Source organism: Coenobita brevimanus, chromosome 105, assembly GCF_032717465.1.
Source record: "Coenobita brevimanus isolate Jiangsu-jjx chromosome 105, ASM3271746v2, whole genome shotgun sequence".
NCBI lineage: Eukaryota > Metazoa > Arthropoda > Malacostraca > Decapoda > Coenobitidae > Coenobita > Coenobita brevimanus.
In genome coordinates, this window is record NC_137058.1 from 10,124,686 (window position 1) to 10,141,718 (window position 17,033).

General features: G+C 35.6%; 1 non-coding gene and 2 pseudogenes across 1 annotated transcript; 2 read left to right on the plus strand and 1 right to left on the minus strand.

The window, feature by feature from the left end:
* Positions 1–7,926: 7,926 nt before the first annotated feature.
* On the minus strand, positions 7,927–10,799 carry LOC145416287 (NADH-ubiquinone oxidoreductase chain 1-like; annotated as a pseudogene).
* Positions 10,800–13,033: 2,234 nt separating this feature from the next.
* LOC145416360 (small subunit ribosomal RNA) lies at positions 13,034–13,833 on the plus strand. The gene has a single exon (XR_013900251.1). It is a non-coding gene; the product is annotated as a small subunit ribosomal RNA (ribosomal RNA).
* A 1,232-nt stretch (positions 13,834–15,065) lies between these two features.
* Positions 15,066–16,195, plus strand: LOC145416315 (NADH-ubiquinone oxidoreductase chain 1 pseudogene; annotated as a pseudogene).
* The last annotated feature ends 838 nt before the right edge of the window (positions 16,196–17,033 follow it).

Sequence of the window (17,033 nt, forward strand, 5' to 3'; positions counted from 1 at the left end):
GTCATTAATCGTAAACGTAGAGTTAGTTAACCAGTAAACTGGGTTCCATTAGCGAATCACAGCATTTGATGTCCTGCACAGACGCCCGGTCTTTTCATTCATGACCACGTTCCCTGGTTAATTTAGCGAATCACAGCGTTTGATTTCTTGCACAAACGCCCAGTCTTTTCTCTAATTAAGTTTAGGGTTTAACCATTAAACTGGGTGATGGGATGTTGTTAAGGTGCTGTTCCCTCACATGCCGGCCGGGTGCGCCGCATGTTGAACCCTCACAGCAGCTTCTGGGGACTGGGTGATGGGATGTTGTTAAGGTGCTGTTCCCTCACATGCCGGCCGGGTGCACTGCATGTTGAGCGAGATGGATGCCAGGTTAGAGCTCCCCCTAAATTGGGTGATGGGATGTTAAGGTGCTGTTCCCTCACATGCCGGCCAGGTGTGCCGCATGTTGAGCGAGGTGCATGCCAGGTTAGAGCTCCCCTGTTAAGAACCCTCATGCCTACATTTCCTGGGTTATAATGTAAATAGTGTACTTTTTGTAACATAAGTACTGATTGCTAGGCAGAGAGAGAGAAATGATACTTTTGATGCTCCACCTTGATTGTTTTGGCATGTGGAGCTGGTGGGTGCAGCATTGCCGTGCAGATTAGCTGGTCGTCCCTGTCGCATGCTGCCACCTCTTCTCTTCTGCCTCATTGTCATTATTTACTATAAATTTGTATTACATGAATTTACACGTAGGTACAGTTACACTACAACTGCCACAACTACACTGTGTATTACATACATTACGCTACATAATAATTAGTTGTTAACATAAATGAAGCGAACTTTTCGCTCAGTTTGACCTGAGTACAGGATTTTTCACTGTCGTCACGGAGTTTTTCCCTCAAGCTTGTTTCTATTAACGTAAATACGAGTTTTTTTTTCGCTCACTGGCGACTGTGACTTTCTCCTGTAGCAGGATAGCACACACACACCACAGTGTGAATATTGTGTGACTGAGTTAGGATTTATATGTATGTATATTGAAATTTTTCCCCTGGGAAAAAATTTCAACTTTTAATGAGGGTTAATGTCACAAGTCGGCTAGTGACATTGGCTTTTGTGGGAAACCGCGAACTCTAGTGGAATCCCAGTTTATCGTTCAGTTAATCGCTCTCTCGGTCGGGAGTGTTTTTCAGACAATTTTCCAATGTGTCATAAATGATCGTCTTTGTGCAAGACATTAGCGCTTCCGCTGAGCGATTTATTTTGGGCATGTTTCACTCATTCTAGCCATTAGTAAGGCAGCCACAGTACTTGCCTCTTTCCCACGAGTTAGTCAGTCAAGGTTTGAGCACCACGGAAGTAGGTAGTGTGTGGCAGTGTCCTTCCTACGATGCAGTTCCCACCACCATCGTATTCCCACCTACAGTAGTGTGATCGGTGAGAGACTTAAGCGGGTGCAGTGTCCTTCCAGTAACGACGCCCAGTCATCTGCTTAGTCCACTCTTTGACCAGTATTTTCTTTTCGTTTTCCTAGACTTAAGAGTTTAGTTAAGGTGCTGTTCCCTCACATGCCGGCCGGTTGCGCTGCATGTTGTTTTCCTAGGTTTAAGAGTCTAGCTTTTGAGTGAGTGAGTGCGATCTCCTTAGTTTGAATTCATTTTGAAATGTAATGTAAATTTATTCCTTTGTAGTCAATAAATTTAACAGTTCTTTTCCTCGAGCTTAATGTAATGTAAACTCGTGTTTCAGTTCTCCATACTAAGCTTATTTCCCTTATAACTCCTAGCTTGCATAAACGCTTTGCTATTCATAACTGGTATTTAGGCCAGTCTTTTGTATTAAGCTTAAAATCCGATGTGCCATCTAGGAGTTAATGCATCAGCAAGAACCTGATATCATTAATAGTATTACTTATTTATTGTCAGGGGCGAAGTCACTTTCTTCAGAGGCTAACAGTACTAATAAACAGCAATTGTGAGGAATCTAGTCTCTGCTGTGTACTGTTGAGAAAGTTTATAAATTCTCGTTCTTAGAGAATCGGCGAAGCAAGCCAGCATAAACTAATCATTGCTTGATTTTAGCAAGACAATTCATTGTCCCTGCTCTTCAGTATTATTGAATAATTATCATTTAATATTGTATAATCATAAAAACCCCGTGGCACAACCAAGGCGACATCACACATCCCTGCTGCAGCCCCACTCTCGCGGGAAAGCAATCACTCACAGTAATTTCCACTCTTACGCATGCTGTACTATTTACATAAAAACTTTTCACTCCTTTTAACCCGCCCCATCCCGACCACTTTCTCACCAATGGTACCCCGCAATCCCGACCATTTTTGGACCCAAATTTTTTTTGCTAAAACTTTCGCTTTTGGTCAGAAACAATGGTCAGTAACGAAGAAATTGTTCCCCGGGGTCCATAATTGCCCTAAACAGGTATGCCTTGGTCACACCTGGCACCGTGTTCTCTGTAGGTGGTCTGAGCCTCTAACGTTTTCTATGGCATTATAAGTCTGGGAAACCAATGAAAGTAAGTAGATATGTATTTATTACAAACATAAAAACATGTGACAAAAGAGTAAATTGGATTTTATACAAAAATAGAGCTGAAATAAGCATTGTACCATCGTGCAAAACGAGCAAAATCGGGCAGACTGGTCACGATGAATCGCTAACATTCCAGAATCATGATACATATCATTTTTTCTACTTACATAATACTTCTACAATAACATTATACCATTTTACATTTTATTGAACTGTTTTTACGTATTCACAGGCATTTCGATAACATTTAGCGTAATGTTGGCGCTTATTTACGTAGTGAGTGAACTCGCTGTGACTGTTGTTTCAACTCGTATTGTGTTTTTTCTACTTACATAATACTTTCCTAATAACATTATACACTTTTCAACTTTAGAGAACTGTTTTGAGAGTTTCAGGCCTTACGTAAATATTTAGCGTAATAATAGCGCATAATAACACACACGGTGAAGTCGCTATGACTACTATTTCAACTTACAGCCTATTTTTGTACTTATATAATAATTCTCCACTAATATTGCACATGTTTACACTTTATATAATTGATATCACATAATTTCAGACCTTACAATTCAACTGAGCGTCATATTAGTGCGTACTTACACAGTGAATGTTATCGCGATATCATTTGTTTCATCTTACACTAGTATTCAACTTATAAATTACCTTACTACTAACATTACAACCTTTTCCACTTTATATAATTCCTATCACATACTTACTAACCAGAATGTTCTACTGAGCGTAATATTTTCACAGATTTACAGTGGGTGTACTCGTGACATCAATTATTACAACTTACACAATTTTTCAACTTATACGTTTTATTCATGCTAACATTACACCCGTTTCCACTTTATATTCTTGCTATCACATATTTACTGACCAGAGTGTTATACTGAGCGTCATATTTTCGCAGATTTACACAGTGGGTGTAGTTTTGATATCACTTCTTTCAACTTACACTAATTCTCAACTTATACATTACTTTCCTGAAAACATTACACCCGTTTCAACTTTATATATGACTTAGCACCTACTGACTGACCTTACCATTATAATGAGCGTCATATCGCCATCCCACACGGTTTCAGTAGTGTAGGAAATTATGGTACTCTTTGAAACAAGGCTGAAGGCACAATGCAACATTGCACTCGACACACTCGTACCTTGTGTCTTTTCTCTGAGTGGATGGTCTGACTGTCGAGTGCTTACATACATGGCAGCAGCGCTGGGGTTTACGACGGTTTGGGTCGGAAGGAATTGTGCTAGGATAGTGGCGTCCTGCAAGACGTAGGGGAGTCTTTTAAGAATTGCCACGTCTCCGACTCGATTGGATAGGACGGTTAGTATTCCGGCGTTTGCGGATTTCTCGTTTTGATAGTAAATTACTAGTGCATAGGATACTAATCCTAAGCCGTCTCATCCTAAAAGAATTCTAATTAAATTGGGGCTGATGATTAAAAAGATTATTGATAGAACAAAAGCTAAGACTAAGTATATAAATCGGTTTATGTTGGGGTCTCCTTCTATGTATCTTCCTCTATAAAAAAGTACTATTGCTGAAATAAATATAACGAATCCTATGAATATTAGAGATATTCAGTCGAAAATGTATGTAGCAACGACAGAGGATGAGTTGATTCTTAGAATTTCTCATTCAATAACATAGCATGTTTTGTCGAATAAGCATAGGAGGGATATGAATAGTGAGATTAGGGAGAAGAATATTAGGAAAACTATCCTTGTTAAGTGTATTGAAATTTTTCAAATCATGGTTCAGGATAAGATTTTTATTTTTTTAGCGCCACAAACTACCGTTTTAGTAATAAACTACCCGAACGAGCTGAGTTGAAATATAGTTAGAATATAGGAAGGCGGTAAAGGTTTGATTAGATGTTAGGTATAATCAGGTTCCTTTTTAGAATTAGGATATTTAGGGGAATTCAATGAAGTCTTAAAACTAGGTATTCTCGTACTTTTCCTGAGCAACAGGAGTATAGTGATCTAGAGAATACACCGTGTTGTCTGAGTGAATAAAGATAGAGAGTGTAAGCTGCTCTGAAAAAAGATAGCAATCTAACCCTTAGGGCAGTTAATTTGTTTCATCTAATGATTCTTATGATTAGGTTGATTTCTCCTAGTAAGTTAATGGAGGGAGGTGCGGCCATATTACTGATTCTTAGTAAGAATCATCATAGTGCTATTCTTGGCATAAAGTTTAATAGGCCTTTATTAATTAGAAGGCTTCGTCTTCCGATTCGTTCGTATACTATGTTTGCAAGGCAGAATAGCCCTGAAGAACATAGACCGTGGCCTACTATTACTACAACAGCTCCGTTTATTCCTCATCACCCAAAGGTCAAAAGTCCGCAAAGTACTAATCTTATGTGGGCTACGGAAGAGTAGGCGATGAGTGATTTTATGTCTACTTGTCGTAGACAGATAATACTAACGAAGAATCCTCCTAGGATTCTCAATCTAACTCATAGTCATCTTAAGTTCTTGTTTATTTCGGTAAACAGAGGTAGGATTCGGATTAGGCCATAACCTCCTAGTTTTAGTAAGACTCCAGCTAGGATTATTGATCCTGCTACGGGAGCTTCAACATGTGCTTTGGGTAGTCAAAGGTGAAATAAGTATATAGGTAGTTTTACGATGAAGGCTATAATAGAGGAGACGAATCAAATAAGGGATAGTATTCTTAGGTTGATTCTTTGGTAAATAGCTCCGATAGTGAGTGTCCCGTTTGTTCTGTAGATGTAAAGTAAGGAGGCTAGGAGTGGTAGGGATGCAAATAGGGTATAGAATAGTATGTAAACTCCTGCTTGGATTCGTTCTGGTTGATATCCTCAGCCTAAGATAAGGATTAGAGTTGGGATTAGGGAAGCTTCGAAGGTAATATAAAATAGTAGGTAGTTTATAGATCTAAAAGTTAGTACTAGGAAAATTAATAAGGCTAAGTTGACTAGTAGAAATAGTCTAGGAAAGTTTGAGGTGAATGTAATTTTTACTCTGGATATAACAATGAGCGCTATAATTCAAATGCTTAGTAGGATTAGAATGTAGCTTAGGTAGTCTGTACCTAGTCTAAATCCTAGGTTATATATGAAGAAGTCGTGATTGTATAAAATGGCGAATAAAAACGATACAGTTAGGATTCCTGTTTGAATTAGAGATCAGTCCTTTACGAATGTCATTAATATAAGAAGTATGAACAAGTATTTTAGCATTCTAAACTATTGAAGGTTCTGAAGTAGTCATTTCCGTGGGAGCGAACAATGGAGACTAGTAGGGCTAGACCTAGGGCGCCTTCGCAGGCTGCTAGGACTAGGAAAAAGAGAGAGAAAAATAATTCGTTTCCGATTGAGGAAAGGCAGTTGGATATTAAGAAGAAAATTCCAAGCATAATGAATTCTAATCTTAGGAGAGTATTTAATAAGTGTTTTCGGTTTGAAGCGAAAGCTCATAGTCCCCTGAAAATTATAGTGAATGCAATAAATAAGAACAAGTTATTTAAAGTTAACATTAGTTTTAATAGTTTAAATAAAAACTCTGGTCTTGTAAACCAGTAATGAAATTTTTTTCTTAAAACACCAAGAGATTGGAGTGAAAATGTATGGTCTTCCTTTTATTATTTTGTTTTCTTTGATTTTTATGCGTTTAATTCATCCTTTGTCAACGGGTCTTGTGCTATTAATTCAAACGGTTTTGATTTCAATTACTACTGGATTGTTTGCTAAGAGTTACTGGTTTTCGTATATTTTATTTTTGATTTTTTTGGGTGGAATGTTGGTATTGTTTATTTATGTTGCGTCTTTGGCAGCTAATGAGCAATTTAAGGTTAGAAGAGAATTTTTTTTTATCTTTTTTTTAGCATTGATTATGAGATTTTTTCTGATTTTTGTGGATCCTGTAATAGTGGCAAATAAGATTGGAGAGTCGACTACGACTTTTTTATCTAAGTATTCTGATATTAGAAATTCTGCTATGAATGTGAGGACTATTTATAATGAACCTAGGGCTATGTTTACGATGTTTATTATTAGCTATTTGTTACTGACGCTGTTTGTAGTTGTTAAGGTGATAAGTTCGTCTTCTAGTCCTTTGCGGTTAATAACTTATGATAACACCATTGCGTAAGTTTCATCCATTGTTAAAAATTGCTAATGGGGCATTAGTTGATATGCCTATTCCGAGAAATATCTCTATTTTTTGGAATTTTGGGTCATTGCTTGGTTTGTGTTTGGTTGTTCAAATTGTTACTGGTCTGTTTCTTGCTATGCATTATGTTGCGCATATTGATTTGGCATTTTCTAGGGTAGCTCATATTCAACGAGATGTTAATTATGGGTGGTTATTACGGACTTTGCATGCTAATGGGGCGTCTTTTTTCTTTATTTGTTTATATCTTCATATTGGTCGGGGGATGTATTTTGGTTCTTATATGATTTTTCACGCTTGAATAGTAGGTGTTGTGATTCTTTTTTTAGTGATGGCGACGGCTTTTTTAGGTTATGTTTTACCGTGAGGTCAAATGTCTTTTTGAGGTGCAACTGTGATTACTAATTTGTTTTCAGCAATTCCTTATATTGGTACTTCTTTGGTTCAGTGGATTTGAGGTGGATTTGCTGTAGAGAATGCTACTTTAACTCGTTTTTTCACTTTTCATTTTTTGTTTCCATTTGTTGTTGCTGCTGCGACTTTGGTTCATATCTTGTTTCTTCATCAGGCTGGGGCGAATAATCCTTTGGGTGTTTTAAAGCAAGTGGATAAAGTTCCTTTTCATCCTTATTTCACTTTCAAGGATATTGTTGGGTTTTTGGTTATGTTAATGGCCCTTGTGTTGCTTACTTTGCTTCATCCTTATCTTTTAGGGGATCCAGACAATTTTATTCCTGCAAATCCTTTGTAACTCCGGCTCATATTCAGCCGGAGTGGTATTTTTTATTTGCTTATGCGATCTTGCGATCTATTCCTAATAAGTTGGGGGGTGTAATTGCTCTGGTGCTCTCAGTGGCAATTCTTATAATTCTTCCTTTTACTCATTTCTCGAAATTTCGAAGTCTTAGATTTTATCCGTTAAATCAAGTTTTGTTTTGGTTTTTGGTTTCTACAGTTGTTTTATTAACTTGAATTGGGGCTCGTCCTGTTGAAGATCCTTACATTATTACGGGCCAGGTTTTAACGATTTCTTATTTTAGGTTTTATTTGGTTATACCTCTGGCAGCAATGTGGTGAGATAAAATGTTAGATTGGTTGCTTAGTTTAAAAGAAAACAAGTGTTTTGAAAGCATTAGATAAGATTGGTTCTTAGTAATCTTAGGGAGAAGGTGTTTACCTTGTCTTTAATTCCCAAAACTGAAATTTTTATTAAACTACTCCCTAGTTAGATTATTAAAGAAAAACAAAATAGTTTAACTCCTATAAAAAAGATTAGGTAGTTAAGGGAAACTGGAAGGAATCTTTTTCAGGCTAAGTATATTAGCTTGTCGTATCGTAAACGTGGTAGAGTTCCTCGGACTCAAATGAAAACGAAAGCTATGAAAACTAATTTGAAATAAAATAGTAGGCTACATGGATCGGCTCCTAAGAAAATTAATACGAATAGTATTCTTATAAATAGAATTCTTGCGTATTCAGCTATGAAAATTAAAGCAAATCCTCCTCTTCTGTATTCGGTATTAAATCCCGAGACTAGTTCTGATTCACCTTCGGCAAAATCAAACGGGGTTCGGTTTGTTTCTGCTAGACAGGAGGCTAGTCATATTAGGGATAGTTGGAGTGTGAATCAAATTATTCAAATGTCTTTTTGGAATCGAGTGAAAAGTTCTATATTGAATCCGCCAATTAAAAAGATAAAGGATAAGAGAATGAGAGCAAGTCTGACTTCGTATGAAATTGTTTGGGCTACGGCTCGGAGTCTTCCAAGCATTGAGTATTTACAGTTTGAAGCTCATCCGGCTCTTATAGTTGAATAGACTCCTAGGCTCAGACAGCATAAAAAAAATAAAACTCCTGTATTAAAATTTACTAGTCCGGTTTGATAAGGTAAAATAGCTCAGACTAGGAGAGAAATAAATAGCCTGAATACGGGAGATAGGTAATATGGTAAAAAGTTGGATATAGTTGGCATTGTTTGTTCTTTGGTGAATTATTTTACAGCGTCGGCAAATGGTTGGAGCAACCCCAGGAATCCTACGATATTGGGTCCTTTACGAATTTGAATGTAACCTAGAATTTTTTGTTCTAAAAGTGTTACAAAAGCAACTCCAATTAAAACGCAGATAATTAAGACTAGGTAGTTTACAACGATAACTGCGAACACAAAATAGTTAGCTTGAACTATTTATAAACCTGTTTATGAGTTTCATAAAATTGAAGTACAAAATTGATTGTTTAGGTAAAAGTGATGTTCATATTTAGTAAAATTATTTTAACTACCTAATCCTTTCGTACTAAGGTAGTTTAATTTTTTTTAGAAGATAGAAACCGACCTGGCTCACGCCGGTCTGAACTCAAATCATGTAAAATTTTAAAAGTCGAACAGACTTTCATTCATAACTGCTGCATTATGTAGAGATTTTAATTCAACATCGAGGTCGTAAACTTTTCTTTCGATGGGAACTCTCAAGAAAAATGACGCTGTTATCCCTAAAGTAACTTAATCTTTTAATCTTTAGAAAGGATCAAATTTATTATCAAAAATCTTTGTTTAGAAGTAAAAACAGTTAGTTTATTTATATCTTTGTTGCCCCAACAAAACATTTTTTTAGTATTTTTCCTTACACTAACAAATTGGCTTAATACTAAATGTGATGTAAAGATTTATAGGGTCTTATCGTCTTTCTAAAATATTAAAGCCTTTTCACTTTAAAGTTAGCCGAGGCATCCCATTCAACCCTAAGAAATGCTGAGGGAAAAAAGTGATATTAACTCCTGAAAACATAGTACAAAAATGAATCTTCAACCACTTAGGATTTAATGCCAACCCAGTAAACAAAGGGTACCAATGTGCCAATCCAGCAAAAATCCCAAAGACCGCACCCATAGAAAGCACATAATGGAAATGCGCCACAACATAATAAGTATCATGTAAAATAATATCAATTGAAGAATTAGCTAACAACCCCCGTTAATCCTCCTACTGTAAATAAATAAACAAACCCTAATCCCCAACACATAGAAGGTCTATAGTTAATTTGCGTTCCATGAAGAGTTCCCAATCACCTAAAAATTTTAATTCCAGTAGGAACCGCAATAATCATTGTTGCTGACGTAAAATACGCTCGAGTATCCACATCCATCCCCACAGTAAACATATGATGAGCTCACACTACAAAACCAAGAATACCAATAGCTAACATAGCGTAAATCATACCTAACCTCCCAAAAGCCTCTTTTTTCCCAGACTCCTGACTAACAATATGTGAAATCATCCCAAACGCAGGTAAAATTAAAATATAAACCTCAGGATGCCCGAAAAATCAAAACAAATGCTGATAAAGAACAGGATCACCCCCTCCAGCCGGATCAAAAAAAGAAGTGTTCAAATTACGATCTGTTAATAATATAGTAATAGCACCAGCTAAAACAGGCAAAGAGATTAAAAGCAAAATAGCCGTAATAAATACCGACCAAGCAAACAAAGGCATACGATCCATCGTCATACCCCGCGGACGCATATTAATAACAGTAGTCATAAAATTAATAGCACCTAAAATAGAAGAGACCCCGGCCAAATGCAAAGAAAAAATTCCCAAATCAACAGATGCCCCAGCATGAGCAATAGCCGCAGACAATGGAGGATACACAGTCCAACCTGTACCAACTCCACTCTCTACCATTCCCCTCATTAAAAGCAAAGTCAAAGAAGGAGGCAACAACCAAAACCTCATATTATTCATACGAGGAAATGCCATATCCGGCGCACCTAACATCAAAGGAACCAATCAATTTCCAAAGCCACCAATTATAATAGGCATAACTATAAAGAAAATCATAATAAAAGCATGAGCAGTTACTACTACATTATAAATCTGATCATCCCCAATCAAGCTTCCCGGCTGACCCAATTCAGCCCGATTTACCAATCTTAAAGAAGTCCCGACCATTCCAGCCCAAGCCCCCAAGACAAAATATAAAGTTCCAATATCCTTATGATTTGTTGAGAAAAACCACCGTTGCATTATAAATCTCATAGTGGAATTAAGACGTTAGATTGCAAATCTAAAAATGTGAGTATTCACTGAGATTTAACATATATGTTAGTGTATAAGCACAAGAAGTTTTGATCTTCTAAGATAAGGTGAAATTCCCTACCATATATTCTTAACCCAACTAAAGGTTTTAAGTTAATCAAACTAAAAGCCTTCAAAGCCTTCAATAAAAATAAAAACCTTTTAAACCTTGCAAACTAATGAAAGAGCAATAGCTCACCTTTAGATTTACAGTCTAATACCTTCAAATTTCGGCCACTTCATTCTAAAATGGCAGATGAATGCCTAAGATTTAAGCTCTTATCATGGAAATTAGATTTCCTTTTAGAACACGTTTTTTTAGTATAAACAGTATACGTGACTTCCAATCACGAGGACTAGAAACTTCTAGAAAAAACAATGATCATTCTATCATTTATTACAATCCTAACTTTCTTAATCAGATGTGTTGTTATAATCCTAGCTTCCATTTTAGCCAAAAAAACAATTATAGACCGAGAAAAAAACTCACCATATGAATGTGGCTTTGACCCTAAGGGATCCGCCCGCTTACCCTTCTCCCTACGATTCTTCCTCATTGCTGTTATCTTTCTAATTTTTGACGTAGAAATCACTTTAATCCTCCCAGTCGCCTACATCTTAGAAATTTCTAATGTCTACTCCTGAAGAATAGTAGGACTATTCTTCATTTTAATCCTCCTCCTAGGCCTCTACTATGAATGAGCCCAAGGAGCACTCGAATGAAGATAACACACTAACCCTACTCTAGGCTATAGTTTAATAAAAATTTTTGATTTGCACTCAAAAGATGTCCTTTTGGACTAGCTTAACCACAGAGATTTAAGCCAGAAGAGAGGCTTCTAACCTCTACTTAAAGCGGTTAAACTCCGTTTACTTCTCTTACACAAAATTATTAGCTCCAACTCATAAGGAGTTTACCAGCTCTCAATATACAGTCTCCCCCCAGCCCCACTAAATTTTTCATAGAAAGTAAAATTCTTAACATGGTAAACACACCCTCAAATATCACCTTGTTATAGTTATATATATCAAATCGCCTTATGTACTAGCTTATACAGGAAAATAAAGACAATGTAGAGTGACAGCCATATACAACTGTAAAAGAGCTGGGCACGGAACATTCCACCATCGGTCCTGCTTATCTAAGTTATGATATATACACAATCTAGGGTCAAATAAACATACACATCGAATGGGGTTAGGTCCTTATATAGAAGAGCTTGATGCGGCCATATCCTTGATGGAACGGGGTTCGGCTGCGCTTGAGGACCCTTTCACACACGCTCTCAACGGCAGTGTTCCCAGGGTCCTCATGAGCCTCACCTCAAGATCGGCCCCATAATTTTTATTCTAAAATGGGTCTAATGCCACTCATTAACTCAGTACATCCAGGAGGTCTGAGTCAAGTCTCTCTCATGAATATATAGTGGCCCTTTATTTAACAGATTAGGGTATTGGAAAACTAAATTTTACTTTACCGAATATAGTCTCTTTTTTAAATTGTAGTCAAACTGATAACAGAAACTTTATAGCAATTCCAATCTAGAAGGAATTTTGAGCTCCACAAAATATTTTATTATTTTTTTGTTCCAACCCCCTCCCGTGCCAGAACAATCTTTTTAGAAAAATTTTTAAATTCGCTTTCCTTCTTGATCAAATACACTGTAAAAAATTATAGTAATATAACTCTTTATTTCAACTAAAAAGCAAAATCAGATAAGATCAAACCAGGCTTTCCAATACCCTAATCTGTTAAATAAAGGGCCACTATATATTCATGAGAGAGACTTGACTCAGACCTCCTGAATATACTGAGTTAACGAGTGGCATTAGACCCATTTTAGAATAAAAATTATGAGGGGGATCTTGAGGTGAGGCTCCTGAGGCTCTATGAGCATGAGTGCTTTTAGCACATGCGGGAGAGCCTCTTAGGCGCAGCCGAACCCCGTTCCATCAAGGATATGGCCGCATGAGTCAGTGCCTTATAAGGTCAAGATAGGACTTCTTATATATTGGCACTAGGTATTTGAGGTTTGCTCGGAATGAAGTCGGTGGTTGGGGCTGTCTAGGAAGAAGAAGGTATGTAGGGTGCTGTCCGTGTTTACCTGGATTTTTGTATAATTTTGTATTTAAGTCTTAATTTGATGTATATATATAACAACAGAGAACTAAGAAAAAATTTACTATGCCTAAAAATCTACTTTTCATGTTTTTAGGTTATACACAATCGAGCGCTATTTATTTCACCAATATAAATATAAGTTTGATTCTTGCTTTAAATATTCGCTTTTCAATTAATAACATATGAAAAGTCCAGTACTCCCAGGCTAACAGGTTCAAAACTCCAAGCTCTAATAGATCTCAGTGTGTATTATTTTCATATCAGTGAAAACTGGAAAAAGTAAATTGAATTATCTCCGGCTAAATCTTGTGCCAGCAGTCGCGGTTATACTCGAAGGGAGAGTGAATACAAGTTGATATTTAACTCTTATGCCAACAAGCAATGATTTTTTTAATTTTATAAAGGGTGAAATCAATTTTTCAAAGATAAATAAATCAACCCATCTCAATTAATAAGTTAACAAATAAAGGAAATAAACAAGGATTAGATACCCTCCTATACCTTTAAGAAAAATTTATATCTGATTAGTAACAGCTATGTGCTCTAAATTCAAAGAATTTGGCGGTATTTTAGTCTAATTAGGGGAACCTGTCTTTTAAACGATAAACCACGAAAAATCTTACCTATGTTATATAGTTTGTATACCGTCATTAAGATAACTTTTACAGAACAAGTTATTGAAATAATTACGTTAAAATATTAGATCAAGGTGCAGCAAATATATAGGCTAAGATGGGTTACAATAAAATTTATATTATCACGAACAAATTTCAGAATACAAATTTTGAAGGTGGACTTAAAAGTAAGGCTTGCTTTAATAAGACAGCCTGATTTTAGCTCTAAAATGTGCACATATCGCCCGTCGCTTTCATTAACCTAAGATGAGATAAGTCGTAACATAGTAGGTGTACTGGAAAGTGTACCTGGAAAGCAAGATAGAGCTTGAAATAAGCAGCTCGTTTACACCGAGAAGAGTACCTATGGTCTAGGTTATCTTGAAATCAGTAATCTTACTTTTGTTATAAGAACGTTAACATTCTAAGAAAACTAATTTTGCACTTTTCTAAATAGTAGATTTTATCGAAATATAAATATAGTGAAAGTAAAAAGTATTGTGAAAGAAAGTAGAAATAACACTTAAAATTCTTAAAAGTAAATATAAAAAATTGTATCTTGTGTATAATAGGTTTTCAAAATTAGATCTACAAATAATCATCCCGAAAAAAAGATAACTAATCTTAAGAGAAAGTTTTTGTAGCAATAAAATTTTAAACTTAACATTAGAGGTGATATGCCAACCGAGCTTTTATATCTGGTTTTCTAAGAAATAAATTTAATTTACGTGCTTAGCTATTTAGCTATGCAACTAAGAAGATTAGGGTAGAGCTTTTTCTTCCAAAATGAAAAATCATAGAACCAATAAATAGACACTTATAAAAGTAGGCTTAAAAGTAGCCATCTTTTCCAGGTTTTTCAACCAATATAACAAAATATTTTAAATTTTACAGGTTCTTTTTATCAAGTATTAGAAAATTAACTTCAACTTAACTCGTTTAGCTACTATGAAATCATTAGTAAAATTTATATGTTAAAATATTTTTTTATTATAAATAAAATCTTTTAAATATTAAAAATTTATCTAAGGAACTCGGCAAATATTATTTCCGCCTGTTTAACAAAAACATGTCTTTGTGAAGATTTACACAGTCTGGCCTGCCCACTGAATTATTAAAGGGCCGCGGTATTTCTGACCGTGCGAAGGTAGCATAATCATTAGTCTTTTAATTAAAGGCTCGTATGAAAGGTCGAACGAGAGAGATACTGTCTTAACAAAAAAAATTGACTTTAACTTTAAAGTGAAAAGGCTTTAATATTTTAGAAAGACGATAAGACCCTATAAATCTTTACATCACATTTAGTATTAAGCCAATTTGTTAGTGTAAGGAAAAATACTAAAAAAATGTTTTGTTGGGGCAACAAAGATATAAATAAACTAACTGTTTTTACTTCTAAACAAAGATTTTTGATAATAAATTTGATCCTTTCTAAAGATTAAAAGATTAAGTTACTTTAGGGATAACAGCGTCATTTTTCTTGAGAGTTCCCATCGAAAGAAAAGTTTACGACCTCGATGTTGAATTAAAATCTCTACATAATGCAGCAGTTATGAATGAAAGTCTGTTCGACTTTTAAAATTTTACATGATTTGAGTTCAGACCGGCGTGAGCCAGGTCGGTTTCTATCTTCTAAAAAAAATTAAACTACCTTAGTACGAAAGGATTAGGTAGTTAAAATAATTTTACTAAATATGAACATCACTTTTACCTAAACAATCAATTTTGTACTTCAATTTTATGAAACTCATAAACAGGTTTATAAATAGTTCAAGCTAACTATTTTGTGTTCGCAGTTATCGTTGTAAACTACCTAGTCTTAATTATCTGCGTTTTAATTGGAGTTGCTTTTGTAACACTTTTAGAACAAAAAATTCTAGGTTACATTCAAATTCGTAAAGGACCCAATATCGTAGGATTCCTGGGGTTGCTCCAACCATTTGCCGACGCTGTAAAATAATTCACCAAAGAACAAACAATGCCAACTATATCCAACTTTTTATCATATTACCTATCTCCCGTATTCAGGCTATTTATTTCTCTCCTAGTCTGAGCTATTTTACCTTATCAAACCGGACTAGTAAATTTTAATACAGGAGTTTTATTTTTTTTATGCTGTCTGAGCCTAGGAGTCTATTCAACTATAAGAGCCGGATGAGCTTCAAACTGTAAATACTCAATGCTTGGAAGACTCCGAGCCGTAGCCCAAACAATTTCATACGAAGTCAGACTTGCTCTCATTCTCTTATCCTTTATCTTTTTAATTGGCGGATTCAATATAGAACTTTTCACTCGATTCCAAAAAGACATTTGAATAATTTGATTCACACTCCCCCTATCCCTAATATGACTAGCCTCCTGTCTAGCAGAAACAAACCGAACCCCGTTTGATTTTGCCGAAGGTGAATCAGAACTAGTCTCGGGATTTAATACCGAATACAGAAGAGGAGGATTTGCTTTAATTTTCATAGCTGAATACGCAAGAATTCTATTTATAAGAATACTATTCGTATTAATTTTCTTAGGAGCCGATCCATGTAGCCTACTATTTTATTTCAAATTAGTTTTCATAGCTTTCGTTTTCATTTGAGTCCGAGGAACTCTACCACGTTTACGATACGACAAGCTAATATACTTAGCCTGAAAAAGATTCCTTCCAGTTTCCCTTAACTACCTAATCTTTTTTATAGGAGTTAAACTATTTTGTTTTTCTTTAATAATCTAACTAGGGAGTAGTTTAATAAAAATTTCAGTTTTGGGAATTAAAGACAAGGTAAACACCTTCTCCCTAAGATTACTAAGAACCAATCTTATCTAATGCTTTCAAAACACTTGTTTTCTTTTAAACTAAGCAACCAATCTAACATTTTATCTCACCACATTGCTGCCAGAGGTATAACCAAATAAAACCTAAAATAAGAAATCGTTAAAACCTGGCCCGTAATAATGTAAGGATCTTCAACAGGACGAGCCCCAATTCAAGTTAATAAAACAACTGTAGAAACCAAAAACCAAAACAAAACTTGATTTAACGGATAAAATCTAAGACTTCGAAATTTCGAGAAATGAGTAAAAGGAAGAATTATAAGAATTGCCACTGAGAGCACCAGAGCAATTACACCCCCCAACTTATTAGGAATAGATCGCAAGATCGCATAAGCAAATAAAAAATACCACTCCGGCTGAATATGAGCCGGAGTTACAAAGGATTTGCAGGAATAAAATTGTCTGGATCCCCTAAAAGATAAGGATGAAGCAAAGTAAGCAACACAAGGGCCATTAACATAACCAAAAACCCAACAATATCCTTGAAAGTGAAATAAGGATGAAAAGGAACTTTATCCACTTGCTTTAAAACACCCAAAGGATTATTCGCCCCAGCCTGATGAAGAAACAAGATATGAACCAAAGTCGCAGCAGCAACAACAAATGGAAACAAAAAATGAAAAGTGAAAAAACGAGTTAAAGTAGCATTTTCCACAGCAAATCCACCTCAAATCCACTGAACCAAAGAAGTACC